Source organism: Neophocaena asiaeorientalis, unplaced genomic scaffold (genome assembly GCF_003031525.2).
Source record: "Neophocaena asiaeorientalis asiaeorientalis breed wild unplaced genomic scaffold, Neophocaena_asiaeorientalis_V1.1 scaffold25, whole genome shotgun sequence".
In the NCBI taxonomy this organism is placed as follows: Eukaryota; Metazoa; Chordata; class Mammalia; order Artiodactyla; family Phocoenidae; genus Neophocaena; species Neophocaena asiaeorientalis.
Window position 1 is genome coordinate 3,838,288 of NW_020172492.1, and position 18,311 is coordinate 3,856,598.

The following is an 18,311-nucleotide window of genomic DNA, read 5'->3' on the forward strand; positions in this document are numbered from 1 at the left end:
GGGGGCGGGGGGGGGAGAAAGGCTGGAGATTGAGTTAATAGTCAATCATACCTATGTGATGAAGCCACCATAAAAATATGCAAGTATGAAGTCTGAGAGCTTTTGGATTGGTGAACACGTCCATGTGCCAGGAGGCTGGCGCACCCCAATTCCACGGGGACAAAAACCCCTGCATTTGACACCCTTCTGGACCTTGCCCTATGTACCTCTTCTTGTGTCTATTCATTCGCATCCTTTGTCGTATCCTTTACAATAAACTGGTAAAAGTAAGTGTTTTCCTGAATTCCATGAGTCATTATAGCAAGTTATCCGAACTGGAAGAGGAGTCATGGGAACTCCTGGTTTGTCGGCCACGTTTGATGGAAGTGTGGGTAACCTGGGAATCCAGTACCTGTGACTGGTATTGGACGAGGGGCAGTCCTGCGGAACTGAGCCCTTAAACCTGTGGGATCTGCACTAACTCCAGGTCGGTAGTGTCAGAATTGAACTGTAGGACAGCCGGTGGTGTCTGGAGAGTTGAGAATTGGTTGGTGCAGGAAAAACCCCTACTTTCGGTGTGAGAAGTGGAGCATTGCTGTGTGAGTATAGGAACAAGTACTTCTCTTTTAGTTGGAGTCAGAGAAGTAGGATTTGCTAGAACAGCCTTGCCTCATGGAAATGTAGAGTTTGGGAGGAGGAAGGATGAAAGGGTGGGGCATGAGGAACCTTGATTCTTGGCTGGCCACATGGTCACGCACAGTATGGAGAAGTAGCTGCACCATCAATTACTAAAAGTTACCAACAGAATTTAGAGTTGGAGACAGCTGTAGGGCTTGGTTCACGGCATGCTTAAGGGAATGCAAACTAATAGCAGAAAAGCTAAATATACGATCTCTTGGTTATTTTAACCCGCAAGAGCTACAAGGAAAGTTAAAAGAAAGTGCTGAGTCGGGCCTTGCTGGTGGAATGAGCTCAGAATTTGATCAGTCGGAGATTTTGGCCACTAGTCTCAAAGCCACCCAGAAAGGGACAGCAGAAAGTACCTCTAAGACCTTGGTCACCAGGAAGGTGGTCAGTGTGCAAGACAGCAAAACCAAGAACCTATGGACCAACGGGCATAGTGTAAAAGAGTTGTTTCATTTGTAGATCTGTCTCATCAGATTCCTCTAGAGCCTTTACTGAAATGGATAGTGAGAGTGGTTGCCGTAGGGTCTGTGTCTTTTGTTTTAATGATTCGGGATGGAAGGGCACATTTGGGTTGATACAGCACACACAGCTCACCAGTGAACGATCACAGATGCGTGATCCAGACACACAGGAGGTTATTCCTGAGAGAACAGTCAATGTTGTGGACTGGATAAAAACCACTGTGAGGTCTACTTGTCCTGAGGAAGGGGACTGACCATCTCCCCCATAAATGCCAAGTGGAACACCCTGGGTGAAGCAGCTTATATGCTTTGTGTGCAAGCCATGTGGGACTGGCTTTGTGATGACCTGGATAGTCACCCACTGAATGTGCCTATTACCCTGTCATGGTAAGTGCTGTGGTTCAGAGGGTCCTTTTCACACGGGCACCCCATGTACCCTTACTGCTGCGAAACCGAGGGACAGCTCTGGAAGCTTTATTGAACTTGTTGCCTCAGTTTCCCCCCATGGCTCATACAAATGCTAATAAAGACATAAGATTAATTCAGAAGAGAATGGGGAGAGGCACTCTTTCCCAAAAGGTGGAAAATTTTAACTATTTTTAAGAAATAAGGTGATAGGGAATCCCCTGGTGATCCAGCGGTCCAGTGGTTAGGACTTGGTGCTTTCGCTGCCAGGGCCCAGGTTCAATCCCTGGTTGGGGAACTAAGATCCTGCAAGCTGTGAGGTGAGGCCAAAAGAAAAAGACAAAACAAAGGGATAAAGGAAGCATTGATATGGGCAAAAAAGAGGAAAAAGAAAGGGGAAGGTCCCTAAAATCATCCAAGCAGGGTGGCGATCTTACACAGTTGTTAAGAAATGAGATCAATGAAAAGAACACTGGTGGGGTTAGAGCACAGTTCTAGGAGAGCACTGCCAAGTGTTGGGCAGGGCAGAGGGACCTCCCTGCTTGTCCCCAACGTTAAAGGGGCCCAAATAAGTCCACTCTGTTTACCCAAGTTTAGAGAAATTTAAAGCTGGAAGGTAGGCAAATATTACGATGGGAAATCTGAACTACAGTTGCTGGGCAGTGGTTAAGTAGGTTATAACCAGGATAAAGATTGGCAAAAGGGCCAGGTCCCTGGCTCAGCCTCATGCTGGGAACCCAAAGCCTTTTGCATCAGAGTGGGTAGAATGGTCAGGGACAGAAAAGGGAAGTGTCCAGGGCTCCCTGGTATGGGAACCCCATGCACTGTGGTACCAAAACTCCCTGGTGAAGCCCTAACTCAGGCTATAATTAGATTGAAGGAGTAGAAAAAAATAAGGGTTGATAGGTTTAAGGTGAGAGTTTGAGTAAAAGTTGGAATGTTTATGTTTATGTAAAGAAGTTGTGTTTCTTTTATCTGAATGTTTTATAGGAATGAGTATTATGTCTCATTCCAGTGGCTGGGGAACATTTTTCCTACCTAGTCTTGTAAAAGATGACGTGTAAATTCGCCCTTTGAGAAAGATTAATTAGACAGGCTAAGTGGGAACCAGTATGATTGCCGGAGCCCACCCCCTGTAGAACAGGAGCTGGTGTTGGGACAGATGCTCTGTGTGAGAGCTCTTTGCACAGCAGAGACTGGGGCCGTGGCGAAGTCTGTGGGCTCCTCTCAGCAGCGACTATGGGGATTTTGGACTAGAGAGTTTCCATTTGAGAGGCAATTACTAACTTGCTACAGACATTAACTGAAACTGCCACTATGAATGAAGGTCAAAAAGTAACCTTGAAACCTGAAATACCCATCGTGTCTTGGATGATGTCAGAGACACACTCTAATTGGATGGTATCACCCATAATCAGGTAGAAGTGTTTGTACAGGGTCCCGCTGCCTGGGAATGCAGGAGGAAGATTCTCTTGAGCAGGGAGCCTCTTTTCCCTTAGGACTGACTGAAACCACTCTTGCATTTTGGAAGTTCAAATAGAGAAAGCCAGGGAGATATGGAATTATCTGTGGCCCATATTGAAATCAAAAGAGCTAATACTGGAGCTGCCAAAAGCACACTCACGTTCTAAATATGATTTGGTTGCAACAAAATGACATTTCTGTCATGATAAATTAGTATTATTAATTTAAATTTAATTTTAGATTTCGTCTGCTTAGTATTATGTGAATTTTAAGAAATATGTTTCGTTACTCATTCAGGTAACGTTAAAACTGAAATAGTCAATGTGGGCTATCTGCTAGCATATTTTTCCCTTTAAAAGAGGTTCATACCCATTATAAGTTAAATTGTGTGCTGTCCAAATTTCATAGGTTGAAGTCCTAACCCCCAGCACCTCAGAATGTGACCTTATTTGGAAATGGGATCGTTGCAGATATAATTAGTAAAGGTAAAGTCATAATGGAGTAGGGTGGGTTCCTGATCCAATATGACTGGAGTCCTTGTAGATGGAGAAATTTGGACCCAGGCACATATGCAGGAAGAGTGCCATGTGAACATGAAGACGGCCATCTACGAGCCAACGATAGACACTTGGGACAGTATTCCTCTTGAATCTCAGAAGGAACCAACCCTGCCCACACCTCGATTTCAGACTTCTAGCCTTCAGAACCATAAGACAACATACTTCTGTTGTTTAAGCCACCCAGTTTGTGATACTTTGTTATAGCAACCCTAGCAAATTAATACAACATCCAACTGAAGTTCTGAAAAATATTTAGCCTTCTTCTCCTCTGTACATTTGCTCAGTATTCTTGAAGCTTTCTCACATGATTCATTGCTTAGTAGAATTTTTTTTATATGTATGTTTTTAAACCTCTTTTCCTAATTGTCCCGTGAATTTACTTGTAATGTTATTTATTCAGTTAAACTGGAGCTTACAAAGATCTCACTTAAAAGAGTTTCCATAATGTCACTTCCTTTTCTGCTGACTTTTCTCTTTATAAACATTCACACAATTTTAGAGAATCAGAAACTGCCAAGGTACCGTCTGTATGAATGTGACATGTAACTAGATTATGATGGCACTTGTATCAAAAGATGCAAAGTAAAAAATCATTACATTCTTTAAGTCATCATTGGTGTAGTACTTACATAACTGCCATTCACTCTTCTAGCCTCTTCCTTTTCTTCATACTTCCTACCTGTCTGAGCATTACTGCTTGTCTTTTTTCTATATTTCTCTCAAATACATACACTTTTCTTGTCCCAATTCACATACAATTTTTTCTTGAAAGATGATATTTAATTATGTTTTAGAAAATTTCTTGCCTATCATTTGTGTTCCTAGAGCTAGAGAAAAATAAAAGGATGTCAAGAAATCAATACCACCACCAGAGAGAAAAAAGATTAGCCTCCAGATTCCATCATTTCCTATAAATCCTCTTTGCTTGTTTCTATGGCTAATGAATGCAGAACGGAAAATTATTCACGCTCCAGCAGCAACCTGGATGCCAAACCCATTCGCAGAAGGCCTGGAATAAGACTATCATTCAGGATTCGTTCATTTTCGATGCAAACCGTGGAATCTGAGTAGGACAAGAGTGTCAGGGGGAAAGGGTGTGTTTTCGGCACTGCAGAAAGCTGTCATGGTGACGAGGAGGCATAACAACTTACTTATTTATAAAAATAAACCTGAAAAGAAAGTGAGTCAGGCACAGGTTTGCGATTTCACTCCTGTCGATGTCAGATGGAGAATATATCCTGAAAAATCTTAGTTATCGGAATCCCGAGAAAAAGCATTAGAGAAGGAATAGTGACAGAAAACCCTACCTTTACAAAGGCGGGGATATAAAATACACTCATCTTCAGGTGGTTTGAGATTTCTATAACCGACAATTTTTGGAGTTTTTTCTAAATTCAAAGCAAGGAATAATTTTTGTGTGTGAACTTCAAAACATAAATGTGTAGTGAGTTCTGAATTTTATTAAATTGTGTGTTTTGGGTTTTTTAATGAAAATTTTGCACTCATCGTTTTCCCACAGGTGTGTTTTTCCCCAGCACTAATCTTATTCATCATAAACCAAATAAGTAGCAAAGACCAGGGAATATGTTAAAATTCAGAAAAGAAAATTAACTGAAAATCAATCCTAAATAATAAGGCAACGTTCTAAAGGTGGATCTACCCTCTCTTGGCTTGAGTGCGTTAGGGTAAAGTGTCACTGGGATTAGTGTGGGGTTGAAACCCTGCTCGGGGAAGAAGTCACCACCGCTACAGCTGTGAGTTTTGAAAGGGCCAGACCCCATAGCCTGGTGCTCAGCAATTAAGCTTAACTGGCCACCCAACTGCCCTGGGGGGAATTGTGGAGATGCGAATCAGCAGCAAGCCTCGGATTTTCCACCAGGTGCTCTTTCACTTCTTGCCATAGTGAGACATTTAACTGGGTGAAAGTTCAGGGGTGAATTTCCCCTCCCCCCCCTCCCCACAATGGTATGAATTTTGCTGTGGAGCAGTCAGGTAGGAAGTTGTCCTCATTCTAAAATACATATGTGGGTGTCACAGAATTCCGTCTGAAGGTGAGCTGGAGAGGTTCTAGTTTGCTCTGTGAAAAGAGTTAGTTGATTTCCCCATCCACGAACCCACCTTCCTCCCGTGTAGACCAAGGAAATAGAAGGGAGGTTGCTTGATATTTTTAAGGAACTGGTTACAGAATTTTAGTGAAACTTTGACATAATTTTTTAATTCTGTGGCATATGGAACATGAAAATCTTACAAAATCAAGGTCTTATAATCATGTCAGCCATATTTGTAACCACTTTTAGGGTCTGTGATGAACTTATTCATTGTCTACAGAAAGTAAACAGACACTGCCAGCCTCAGTGTGTTGTATTTTCTGGGTTTGGATTAGACATGACAAGAGTATTTAAAATGTGTTTACTGTGTATGAAGCTCTGTCCCACTACTTGGTGAAAGGAAAGTTTCTTGCCCTGAAGATGCTTATACCTTGCATGTAGAAAGGAGATCAAAGTTACAGAATATTTTGGTGAACACTTTTACATTGACAAGATTATACATAAACATTTAACACCTAGAAGTGAAAGTTTTGTTCATTTCCATGGCATTTCAACATTTCAGGCATCTTTCTAAAAGAAAATTTTAATGTTCTTTTGTTGCTTAAACCCCTTGACCAGCTTCCTCCCCACTCTGGCACACAGAATGGTAGATGCCTGTTGGAAGGATTTATTTGAGCTCTCCATCCCTGTCAAAGACTGACATGTCCTTCTATGAACTCTATCCTTTCCCTTTAATAGAAAATATTATTGGGCTTGTTTCGTTTTCTCTCTGCTGCTAAGCTGTACTTTGCAAGGAGGCAGATGTTCTATCCACCCTATTTATTTTTGTCTCCCTAGAAACTAATGCCTTGCATACCTCATAGCAAGTATTCAATGAGCATTTCTGAAATGTGTGAATATTATTAATACCTCTAACTCGTGGCACATCAGCAGGCAACAAAGCAAAGCCAAAAGGAGAAGTTCTACTCCTCTTCTGTGTGGCCCCACAATCTTGGCTTATTAGGTGTTGGTTGGGGAGAGGAGTGGTAGAATTTCTAGGGCTGCCATATGTCTCCATTTTCAGATTCAGCCACAGAAATGAGAAGACCAGTGAATGTGAATAGAGATAGGATGAGACCGTAAATCATTCACTCAAGCATGGAGCTGGCTGGGCCTTGAGGTTTTCAAAACTCACGGTGCTCGCTCGCCCTCTTTTTTTCCCCCAACACCTTTTATATTCCATCACCCTATCTGGTAGGTTTTTAGTATTGGTTTAAGCCTAACTTACTCTTTAGATTTCTTTTTATTTTTAAGATTTTTTTGATGTGGGCCATTTTCAAAGTCTTTATTGAATTTGTTACAATATTGCTTCTGTTTTATGTTTTGGTTTTTTGGCCCCGAGGCATGGGGTATCTTAGCTCCCTGCCGAGGGATCAAACCCACACCCCCCTGCATTGAAAGGCTAAGTCTTAACCTCTTTTGAGGCTCTTCCTGTTCCAAACAGACAGATACGCACACACGCATTCTTTCTCACTTTCTTAAACTCTCTGCTCTATCCCCGCTGACTCACATACAGGGCCTTCTATCATTGCATTCCTGTAATAATTTCCCTATTATGTGTTCAGTGAAAGCAACATGTTATTTAACCCATTGGGAGAAGTCCCTACTCACTTTGCTATGAACCACAGTTATGAACCAACTCAACAGTTAATTATTTGCTGGATTAATTAATGGTTGAAAGGCTTACTATATAGATGACTGGAAAAATGGGTGGGTGGGTAGATGGATAGATGGATAGATGGATGCATGGATGGATGGGTGGTGAGTTGGAGCAGTAACTGCTTTTTTACTTTACCTTGTCGACTTGGGTGATTCGTAATACTCCAATAATAGATTAGGTAGATGAGAGTAAAAACTCTGCAGGAAGGCATCCATAGCAAAATAATAAGCAAAATAAAGTACTCTTATAGTAAGCGGTCTGATGCACAGTCTTAAACATTTATATTATACAACAGTATATCAAGTTACTTAAGATATTACCCTATTTTGTGGAGATTTTTGTTAGGGTTGGAGTAGAGGTAGCACAATTTTTTTAAATGAGGCCCCCTCTCCCCAAAAATAAACGAAAGAAAAATCAGTGATTTTAATGTATTGTTTTGATTACGGTTTTCTTTAAAACTTCTAACTATACAGTTTAGTTATTGTGTGCTTAAATTACATCTGTGTACTTGATGAAGTAGTGGATTCATAAGGAGGTGTCCTGTGCCACTTATAGTGGCAACTGTGTTTAATTATTTAAAAAATTTGTATAGCACCAGAATTTAGTATTACTCCCAAGAGACACACATTGATTTAAGCAGAAATGGAATGATTGCTTTGATGTCTACTCAGAGGGCTCTCAGGACTACAGCAACACAGTAAATGAAGCTGGATTTCAAGTGGGCAGCATTGTTCCACTGTAATATTGCATAACTGAAATGTGGAGCCACAAGGGGTGTGACACAACTGAAACTATATTTGGTACATTTAAGATCTGAAATGATGACTTCTTTTTAGAAGAGCAAACAGAAGATCAAGCAGCGAAGTTTCAGTTGAGTCATCTCACTTGTGACACTTATTTTAAATGCAATCTGTTTAACTCCAAGTATTTCCATCTTTAGAAAACATGGGCCTCTTTTCTAGGGCACTTCTCTTATCCATTTGTAGGCAGCTTGCTGAAGAGCTTCCAAAGAGAAAAATCCCATCTCATGCAAAGTAATATACTTTGACTTACTTTTATGGAGAGTATCGTCTCTGATGAAAGATGACTGTTACCTTTTCTCTGTTGATTATTACCTCCTGCTCTCAGGGAATGGCTTCCTGCAAGTTCAGATGCAGCTCTGCATTCACAGTCCACAGAGCAAAGATGTCTGAGCATTTTTCCCTGTGTTGCCTGTAATAAGACTAGTTATTTTCCAGGCTTTGGGTAGCTGTTGGGAGACATTTCTCCACAGGCCTCTCACATTTCTGCCTATCTTGTAAGCAGAAGCACTGACTATTTTTGCAAGTAGCCTTGGAAAATAGTGTGTCTCTCTCCAGAGCAAAAGATAGGCATGTTTACTGCCCATTATAAAGATTCAGGTTCCCTAAGCTCAGGCTTTCTCTCTTGTGACACAAACCATTAAGTATGCAGGTGTCACCCAGCTCTCTGTACCTGTGGGAGGGGGGACTCAAGGGTCCTGATACTTTGCCTACTGCTTTTACTATGAGTAATAACATCTAATCCTCTTTTGTTTCAGATTCAGGAGTCTTGTGTCTTCTGTCATCTATGGGATTATAGTAGGCCAACTTATTAACTTCAAAATAGGATAACATCTCATATCCTTCCAGTAAGTGAAAACAGTGAGGTAAGAAATATTATTTCAAGCATTGTGATATAGAATTAATTAATTAAACCTTTGGTATTAACAAATACTTGTAATATATTAAATAACATTTTACTGATGGCTGAGTTGTATGGTAAGTTTAGAATAGTACTAGGAAGAAATGCTTCATTATGACATAGTATGTGCATTTATTCAGTGTTACAGCAAGGGTAAAATTAAATTTGCATAATGTATAGCATAGCTCTTCACAACCAGTACGTTGCATGTTTTGTTGAAAAGTTGCTACTTTTCCAAGTTTAACATTTTAATCATGAAAGAAAAGTAACCTTAAGTTAAAAGAGTTATCTGGTTAAAAATTTTCAGGGACTTCCTAAAAGTTCCCCAATTAGTTTCTTATATTTCATATCCCCAAGAAATTGTATTTTTCCCAAGGCATGTTTCTAAAATACACTTGCTTAATAAAACTTGCTAAGTTTGTTCACATTCAAAAATGGTCATATTTAAAAATCTGTATAGTTTAATTACTGCTAAATATTGTTTTAAATTCATGGGACATTATAGTTGTTTGTGTATAAGTTCCGTAGCATTCTCAAAATATTTAAGAAGACTAATTTAAACAACAGTTTTAAATAACTCAAATATAGTTTCATAATATGTGCATTTCATAAAATAAGAATTTTCATTAAGCACTTTACTTGGATTTAAATACCTTTTTATTTCATATTGTAGGTTTAATAAAAGTAATTCAGCGTAATAATTTTATTATACTTACGATTCTGAATTACTTGAAAATGCAAATTCAGGGAGATATAACAGTATTCTTTTTCATTATGCACATTTAGATTTTTTAATAGTGTCTGATAATTATGTTAGTAGTGATAGATATGTTTGACATTAGTGAGTTATGTACATTTTATAGTTTTTTTTTTTCTTTTTTCAACACCCTGTCTTTCATAGATTAAATTGGGTGGTTTATTAGGGGCTGGCAACTTCTATCATGCAGAAATGAAAGCTTACTCTCAAGAATCTTGCTTTATTGTGTACTGTGCTTTCTTCTCTGTTAATTCCTCTTTCGTTCCTGTTTCTTCCCTACTTCTATTTCCATATTTACCTTCCTTCTTTTTTTTTTTTTTTTTTTTTAACACACTTAGAGGGTTAGTCCATGGGCGCCACAGACAGGGATTGGTGGGGGGAGGGGGAAGGGAGACTCTAGAGTGTTTACCCCTCTCTGTCTTGGGTGGTGTCTCCATCAGGGACTGCGTCTTTTCCATGCCTCCAAACATGGCCTTCCTTCTGTGGTTCCAACTTCTACCAGTCAACCCTCACGTGGTGTTCTGGCCCCAATAGACACTTCGGACTCCTGAGATCTGTTAACACCCCCTCCTCTTGTGTGCCTCTAGCCCTAAGACAATAGCACTTCTAGTTGATGTTACTCTCTGTGTTTCATCACCATCCTTTGCTTAGCTTTTCAGCTCAGCCATCACTTTGATAACTAGTTCTGTGTATTAGATTTCATCTTTTCAACCTACCCAGAATTGTTTCTGTTTTCCCTACTAGACCCTGACAACCCTCTTGAAGGGATAAAATACCTTTATTGCTCTTTCCTAGTCAGAGTTTCTTCCTTTCCTTTTATTCCTTCCTTCTTGGTTCTTCTCTCTTCTCTTTTAGCTTTGACCCTTCAACTGGCATTGACATTTTTGCATGTAGAACAGACTATGATTACAACTACCCAATATAACAATATGAAAAACAATGCCAACTGAATTTCTTATTAAACATCTTATGTATCACATTATAAAATGAGTAAGTAAAATAAAGTCTTTAAAAAATAGTTTATCAAAACTGTCACTGTGTGTGTGTGTGTGCATGTATGTGTGTGTGTTTGTGTGTGTGTGTTGTGTACATGTACGTGATTAAGAGAGATGAGAGAACAGGGCACTGAAGCCCCAGTCCAGTCCCAGCTGTGCATCTTGCTTTAGAGCTTTGGGCTAATCAACTCTTTTTGCCTCTGCTTCCTCATTTCTATGATGAGCAAATTACCCAAATCTTGGAAGAAAGGCAAGGGAAGACTGCAAGGCTTTTCTCAGTGTCACACTAGAGCTTGTGCAACAGGTTCATTCAAGGATTATTTTATTTTCTAGGGCAGGGTTTGGCAAATTATAGCCCACAGGTGAGATCCAGACCAAGGCCTGTTTGTTCAGCCCTTGAGCTAATATGGATTTTACATTTTTAAAAACTAAAAAAAGGAAACCAATATGTGACAGAGATTTTATATGGCACAAAAATACTAAAATATTTACTATCAGGCACTTTAAAGAAAACTTTTGCCAACCCCTGCTCTGGGGGAATGAACCACTGTTTGATTGACTACCTGTTGTTGATCAGGATTTAGACTCAGTGAAGGTAGATGATTGATAAATTGACAACGGATTTTGTCCTTTGGGGAAGCAATGGATTTGTGTCTGGAAGAAAAGAATATGGCTGTAGTGCTCTCTAGGACATTAATTAGTTTCATACATAACTTTGTAATTATATTTTAGCATCTTCAATGGATTGTGAGTGGTTCGGGCTGTCTCATTCTCTTTTGAAACAGCTTTACTATCCTGCTGGTTCCCTTATTAAAAAGTACAATGATTTTGTCAATATGTGTTTATTTTATATTTGCATTTGAATGGTATTTTAAACTCTCAGAAATTTATGCTTTGACAATAAACGGGCCACCTCCGTCTTTCCTATCTCGCTCTCAGTTCTTTCAGGATTTTAATACAACATGATGTCGGATAACTAGATTTGGGTTTTCGCCATCTTAAAAGTCATCTTAAAAGTCAGTCTAGATATTCTCTTAACAAACTCCAATCAAAGGCTTCTCTGAGTTTTTCCACTTTCTCTATGTTTTTAACATACTGTCTGATGTCTGCAATATTGAATCTTTTGTTGTTAAAGCTCATCTCCTCATACCAAAAGAGCTGTATGTTTATCGAGAGACAGATTTTTTTCCCCTTTTTTCTTTGTTTTAATTATTATGGTTAATGCATTATTTGATTAAATAATACACCAAAAATAAAATCAGGGCAGGAATAGAGGGTTGATTCAATGAAGACCCCATTGAATGCTCTGAAAACAACAAAGATGAATTGCTAAGTAGGTGCCGTGCAGTTAGGTCTGGGTGAAGCAGTATCCAAAGGTTGGCATGCTTGGCTCTGACCAGGTCTCTGCTTGGAAGTGCCCGGTTTTGAAAACACCTGTGCTGCTTGTCAAGCCCCCTCTGTTAAATGTGGACATCTTTATGCTTTATGGCTCAGAATGACTAGAAAGCTTATTACCTTTTGCGTGATGGTAATGACAGGGTAGTTACATCTTCTTCTAGGTGGGGCTGGGGCTAATGGGAGTTAATTTGGGTTAAAAGCCGGTCACAAGGAGACTCCTCTCTCTTAACCCAGAGCCCACAGATCCAGGGTCACCTGAGAGGCATTAGGAGGGCACCACAGGAAAGCTGGTGTGCCTGTTGCTCTAAATAGCTGAACTTGTCCTTACCCAAGGTCAGAAAATGTACGGAATTACTGTCAATAGTCTGTGTGATGACCCCACAACTAGACTGGGCTCCCGTGCTTGGAAAATAAAAAGATGGAAGAATTTCTGCACTCAGACTATTTCTTTTCGTTCTCATTCACTTTAAAGAAACTAGAACTGTAATTTGTAGAATTTTTGCGGCGAGTATAAAGTCAAAAGACAAAGGTGACAAAGCTGAAATCGAAATCACAGAGTCATACTCAGAGAAAAAATATTTTAGGTAATACTTTTTTACTTACGTATTTATTTTTATGATTCCCCACTTTGTTCCTGATCTTGTTGAACAAGATGACTTGCAGACAAATAAGGAGCTTAAAGAGCATAAAGATATTTGAGCAGGTATTCTGATGATCTCTGAGATTTAAAAAAATCGGAATTTATGAAAGTTGCATAGCTTCTGCCTTCATGGGAAATTTTGGATTACTATCAACTCTCATGGAACATTGAACAAGATATTTGTTGTTACACAACAAACCTAAAACCGTCACAGTCCTCTCCAGGTGTCAGAGCCTTGCACCCACCGAAGCTGGATTATTAATGGATTTTTTAATATGAATATGGATATTAATTCTAATACATGATTCATACCCTAATAAAGGTACAGAATAGGTTCACCTGGTGAGTCTTGATTCAGGTTAGAGGGACAAAGAGTGGTGTCAGTGGTCAAAAGAGGTATCTTGGAAAGGAAGTCAAAAGACCAGAGGAGTTTAACCAACTTGTTCAGGGGGTGATATTTCTGGCAGAAGGAGCAACAGATATAAATACTTGAGCATGGTGTGGCCAATTATAATATTTTAGCATTATTGGAATGTAGCATGGTGTAGAGATGAGGGGTAGACAGTAGATGAGACGTGAGGCTCAAAAAGCAAGCAGAGAGGCTGAGTCAAGATGGCGTACTAGGAGGATGTGGAATTCACATCTCCTCACAACTAGGGCACCTACCAGTCACTGGTGGGGGACCATGGACACCTAAGGGGACGGGAGGAACCCCCAGTGACCGGGTTGGACGTGGGGCATGGGGGGAGTGAAGGGGGAGGAGAAGTGGAGGTGGGATGTGACTGGCGCCCCTGAGTGGCGGCTGGGGGAGGGGAAGGGATCCCACACCCAATGGGGGAAATTGAGGAACCACTGGGAGGACAGAGGATCAAAAGGGAGCGTGGCCAGGTTTCCCCTGCCCACTTGGGCCCCCAGGGACCTGTTGAGATCCCGGGCCTGATCCTCTGCCCACTGACGCCCCCGCCAGCCGCGCGGGTCCTGAGGGAGTGGGAGGGAGTGAAGGGGGAGCAAAAGTAAAGGCCGGATCTCCAGGACCGGCACTCCTGTGGGGTGGCTGGGGGAGGGGAGGAGTCCCTACACCCAGAGAAAGTGCAGGTCCTAAGCAGAAGCCCCGCCCCACGCTTAAACGTCACTCCCCCCGACCCGCCTAGGTCCTGCCCCACCCTAAACCCTGCCCCTGCCTAAGTTCCACCCCCCTGCCTAAACTCCACCTCCATAGCCAAGGCTTTTTTTTTTTACCCCTGCCCACTTGGGCCCCCAGGGACCTGTTGAGATCCCGGGCCTGATCCTCTGCCCACTGACGCCCCCGCCAGCCGCGCGGGTCCTGAGGGAGTGGGAGGGAGTGAAGGGGGAGCAAAAGTAAAGGCCGGATCTCCAGGACCGGCACTCCTGTGGGGTGGCTGGGGGAGGGGAGGAGTCCCTACACCCAGAGAGACCCACCCACGATTAGGGGTCCAGCAGGGATGGCGGAGACAGTGGGGGAGGGGTGCAAAGGGACAGAAGGGATGGGGCCAGTGCTTTCCCTGTCCACTTGGGCAGTGGGAGGCCTGTTGAGCTCCTGGGCCTAATCCTCTGCCCTCAGAGCCTCCCTCCTGCTGACCTGCCTAAACTCCACCTCCATAGCCAAGGCTTTTTTTTTTTCTTTTCTTTTTTCCTCTTAGATTGGGGTTCTTTTTTACCTTGTTGATTCATTGTAGTTGATTCTTTTCTAATTGTATTTTATTCTTTATACATTGTTATTGTTCTCTCCTTTTGGCTTGGTCCACCCCACCCTTTTTTTTTTCTTTTTTCTGTTCTGGTTTTATTTCACCTTGTTGTAGTTGTTTCAATTATAGTTTTATTTTTCCCAATGTATTCTTTTATCTTTCTAATTTTATTTTGTTTTTTATTCTTTGATATTGTACTGCTCCTTTTTTTCTTTCTTTCTCCCTTTTTTTTTTTTTAACTGCGCCATGAAGCTTGCAGGATCTCGGTTCCCATGCTGGAGGTTGGGCTCAAGCTCCTGTGGTGGGAGCTCCGGGTCCAAACTGCTGGACTAACAGAGAACCTCAGATCCCAGGGAATATCAATCGGAGTGAGGCCTCCCGGAGGTCCTCATCTCAGCACCAAGACCCAGCTCTGTCCAACTGCCTGCAAAGTCCAGTGCTGGACGTCTCAAGCCAAACAACCAGTAAGACAGAAGTAGAGCACCACCCAACCAAAAAAAAAAGGAAATAACAAAAAATATGTTACAGATAAAGGAGCAAGGTAAAAACCTACAAGACCAAATAAATGAAGAAGAAAGAGGCAACCTATGTGAAAAAGAATTCAGAGTAATGATAGTAAAGATGATCCAAAATCTCAAAAACAGAATGGAGAAAATACAAGAAACATTTAACAAAGATCAAGAAGAACTAAAGAGCAAACAAACAGTGATGACCAACATAATTACTGAAATAAAAAGTACTCTAGAAGGAATCAATAACAGAATAAGAGAGGCAGAAGAACGGATAAGTGAGCTGGAAGATAAAATGGTGGAAATAACTACTGCAGAGCACAATAAAGAAAAAAGAATGAAAAGAACTGAGGACAGTCTCAGAGACCTCTGGGACAACATTAAACGCACCAACGTTCAAATTATAGGGGTCCCAGAAGAAGAAGAGAAAAAGAAAGGGTCTGAGGAAATACATGAAGGGATTATAGTGGAAAACTTCCCTAACATGGGAAAGGAAATAGCCACCCAAGTCCAGGAAGCACAGAGAGTACCACATAGGATAAACCCAAAGAGAAACACAACGAGACACATATTAATCAAATTATCAAAAATTAAAAACAAAGAAAAAAATATAAAAAGCAGCAAGGGAAAAGCAACACATAACATACAAGAGAACCCCCATAAGTTTAACAGCTGATTTTTCAGCAGAAACTCTGCAAGCCAGAAGGGACTGGCAGGACATATGTAAAGTGATGAAAGGGAAGAACCTACAACCAAGATTACTCTACCCAGCAAGGATCTCATTCAGATTCGATGCAGAAATTAAAGCCTTTACAGATAAGCAAAAGTTAAGAGAATTCAGCACCACCAAACCAGCTTTACAAAAAATGCTAAAGAACTTCTCTAAGTGGGAAACACAAGAGAAGGAAAAGACCTACAAAAACAAACCCAAAACAATTAAGAAAATGGTCATAGGAACATACATATCGATAATTACCTTAAATGTAAACGGATTAAATGCTCCAATAAAAAGACATAGACAGGCTGAATGGATACAAAAACAAGACCTGTATATATGCTGTCTACAAGAGACCCATTTCAGACCTAGGGACACATACAGACTGCAAGTGAAGAGATGGAAAATGATATTCCATGCAAAAGGAAATCAAAAGAAAGCTGGAGTAGCAATTCTCATATCAGACAAAATAGACTTTAAAATAAAGACTATTACAAGAGACAAAAAAAAGACATTACATAATGATCAAGGGATCAATCCAAGAAGAAGATATAACAATTATAAATATTTATGCACCCAACATAGGAGCACCTCAATACATAAGGCAAATGCTAACAGCCATAAAAGGGAAATTCGACAGTAACACAATTATAGTAGGGGACTTTAACACCCCACTTTCACCAGTGGACAGACCATTCAAAATGAAAATAAATAAGGAAACACAAGCTGTAAATGACACATTAAAAAAGATGGACTTAATTGATATTTATAGGACATTCCATCCAAAAACAACAGAATACACTTTCTTCTCAAGTGCTCATGGAACATTCTCCAGGCTAGATCATATCTTGGGTCACAAATCAAGCTTTGGTAAATTTAAAAAAATTGAAATCATATCAAGTATCTTTTCCGACCACAACGCCATGAGACTAGATATCAATTACAGGAAAAGAACTGTAAAAAATACAGACACGTGGAGGCTAAACAGTATGCTACTGAATAACCAAGAGATCACTGAAGAAATCAAGGAGGAAATTAAAAAAAATACCTGGAAATAAATGACAATGAAAACACGATGACCCAAAACTCATGGGATGCAACAAAACCAGTTCTAAGAGGGACGTTTATAGCAATACAACCCTAACTCAAGAAACAAGAAAAATCTCAAATAAACAACCTAACCTTACACCTAAAGCAATTAGAGAAAGAAGAACAAAAAAAATCCAATGTTAGGAGAAGGAAAGAAATCATAAAGATCAGATCAGAAATAAATGAAAAAGAAATGAAGGAAATAATAGCAAAGATCAATAAAACTGAAAGCTGGTTCTTTGAGAAGATAAACAAAATTGATAAACCATTAGCCAGACTCATCAAGAAAAAAAGGGAGAAGACTCAAACCAACAGAATTAGAAATGAAAAAGGAGAAGTAACTACTGACACTGCAGAAATAGAAAGGATCATGAGAGATTACTACAAGTAACTCTATGCCAATAAAATGGACAACCTGGAAGAAATGGACAAATTCTTAGAAAAGCACAACCTTCCAAAACTGAACCAGGAAGAAATAGAAAATATAAGCGGACCAGTAACAAGCACTGAAATTGAAACTGTGATTTAAAATCTTCCAGCAAACAAAAGCTCAGGACCAGAGGGCTTCACAGGCGAATTCTATCAAACATTTAGAGAAGAGGTAACACCTATACTTCTCAAACTCTTCCAAAATGTAGCAGAGGGAGGAACACTCCCAAATTCATTCTGTGAGGCCACCATCACCCTGATACCAAACCAGACAAAGATGTCACAAAGAAAGAAAACTACAGGCCAATATCACTGATGAACGTAGATGCAAAATTCCTTAACAAAATACTAGCAAACAGAATCCAATAGCACATTAAAAGCATCATACAGCATGATCAAGTGGGGTTTGTCCCAGTAATGCAAGGATTCTTCAATATATGCAAATCAATCAATGTGATATACCATATTAACAAATTGAAGGAGAAAAACCATATGATCATCTCAGTAGATGCAGAAAAAGCTTTTGACAAAATTCAACAGCCATTTATGATAAAAACTCTCCAGAAAGTAGGCATAGAAGGAACCTACCTCAACATAATAAAGCCCCTATGTGACAAACCACAGCCAACATCGTTCTCAATGGTGAAAAACTGAAACCATTTCCTCTAAGATCAGGAACAAGACAAGGTTGTCCACTCTCACCACTATTATTCAACATAGTTTTGGAAGTTTTAGCCACAGCAATCAGAGAAGAAAAAGAAATAAAAGGAATCCAAATGGGAAAAGAAGAAGTAAAACTGTCACTGTTTACAGATGACATGATACTATACATAGAGAATCCTAAAGATGCTACTGGAAAGCTACTAGAGCTAATCAATGAATCTGGTAAAGTAGCAGGATGCAAAATTAATGCACAGAAATCTCTTGCATTCCTATACACTAATGATGAAAAATCTGAAAGAGAAATTAAGGAAACACTCGCGTTTACCATTGCAACAAAAAGAATAAAATACCTAGGAATAAACCTACGTAAGGAGACAAAAAGACCTGTATGCAGAAAACTATAAGA

At 40.1% G+C, this 18,311-nt stretch overlaps 1 protein-coding gene across 1 annotated transcript in view; it reads left to right on the plus strand.

The window, feature by feature from the left end:
* Positions 1–18,311, plus strand: part of LOC112395160 (uncharacterized) — a 404,375-nt gene that overhangs the window by 375,499 nt on the left and 10,565 nt on the right. Inside the window, exon 18 of the mRNA XM_024738216.1 lies at positions 8,862–8,969. The gene's annotated coding sequence lies outside the window, so the exon portion shown is untranslated. The remainder of the gene's footprint in view (positions 1–8,861; positions 8,970–18,311) is intronic.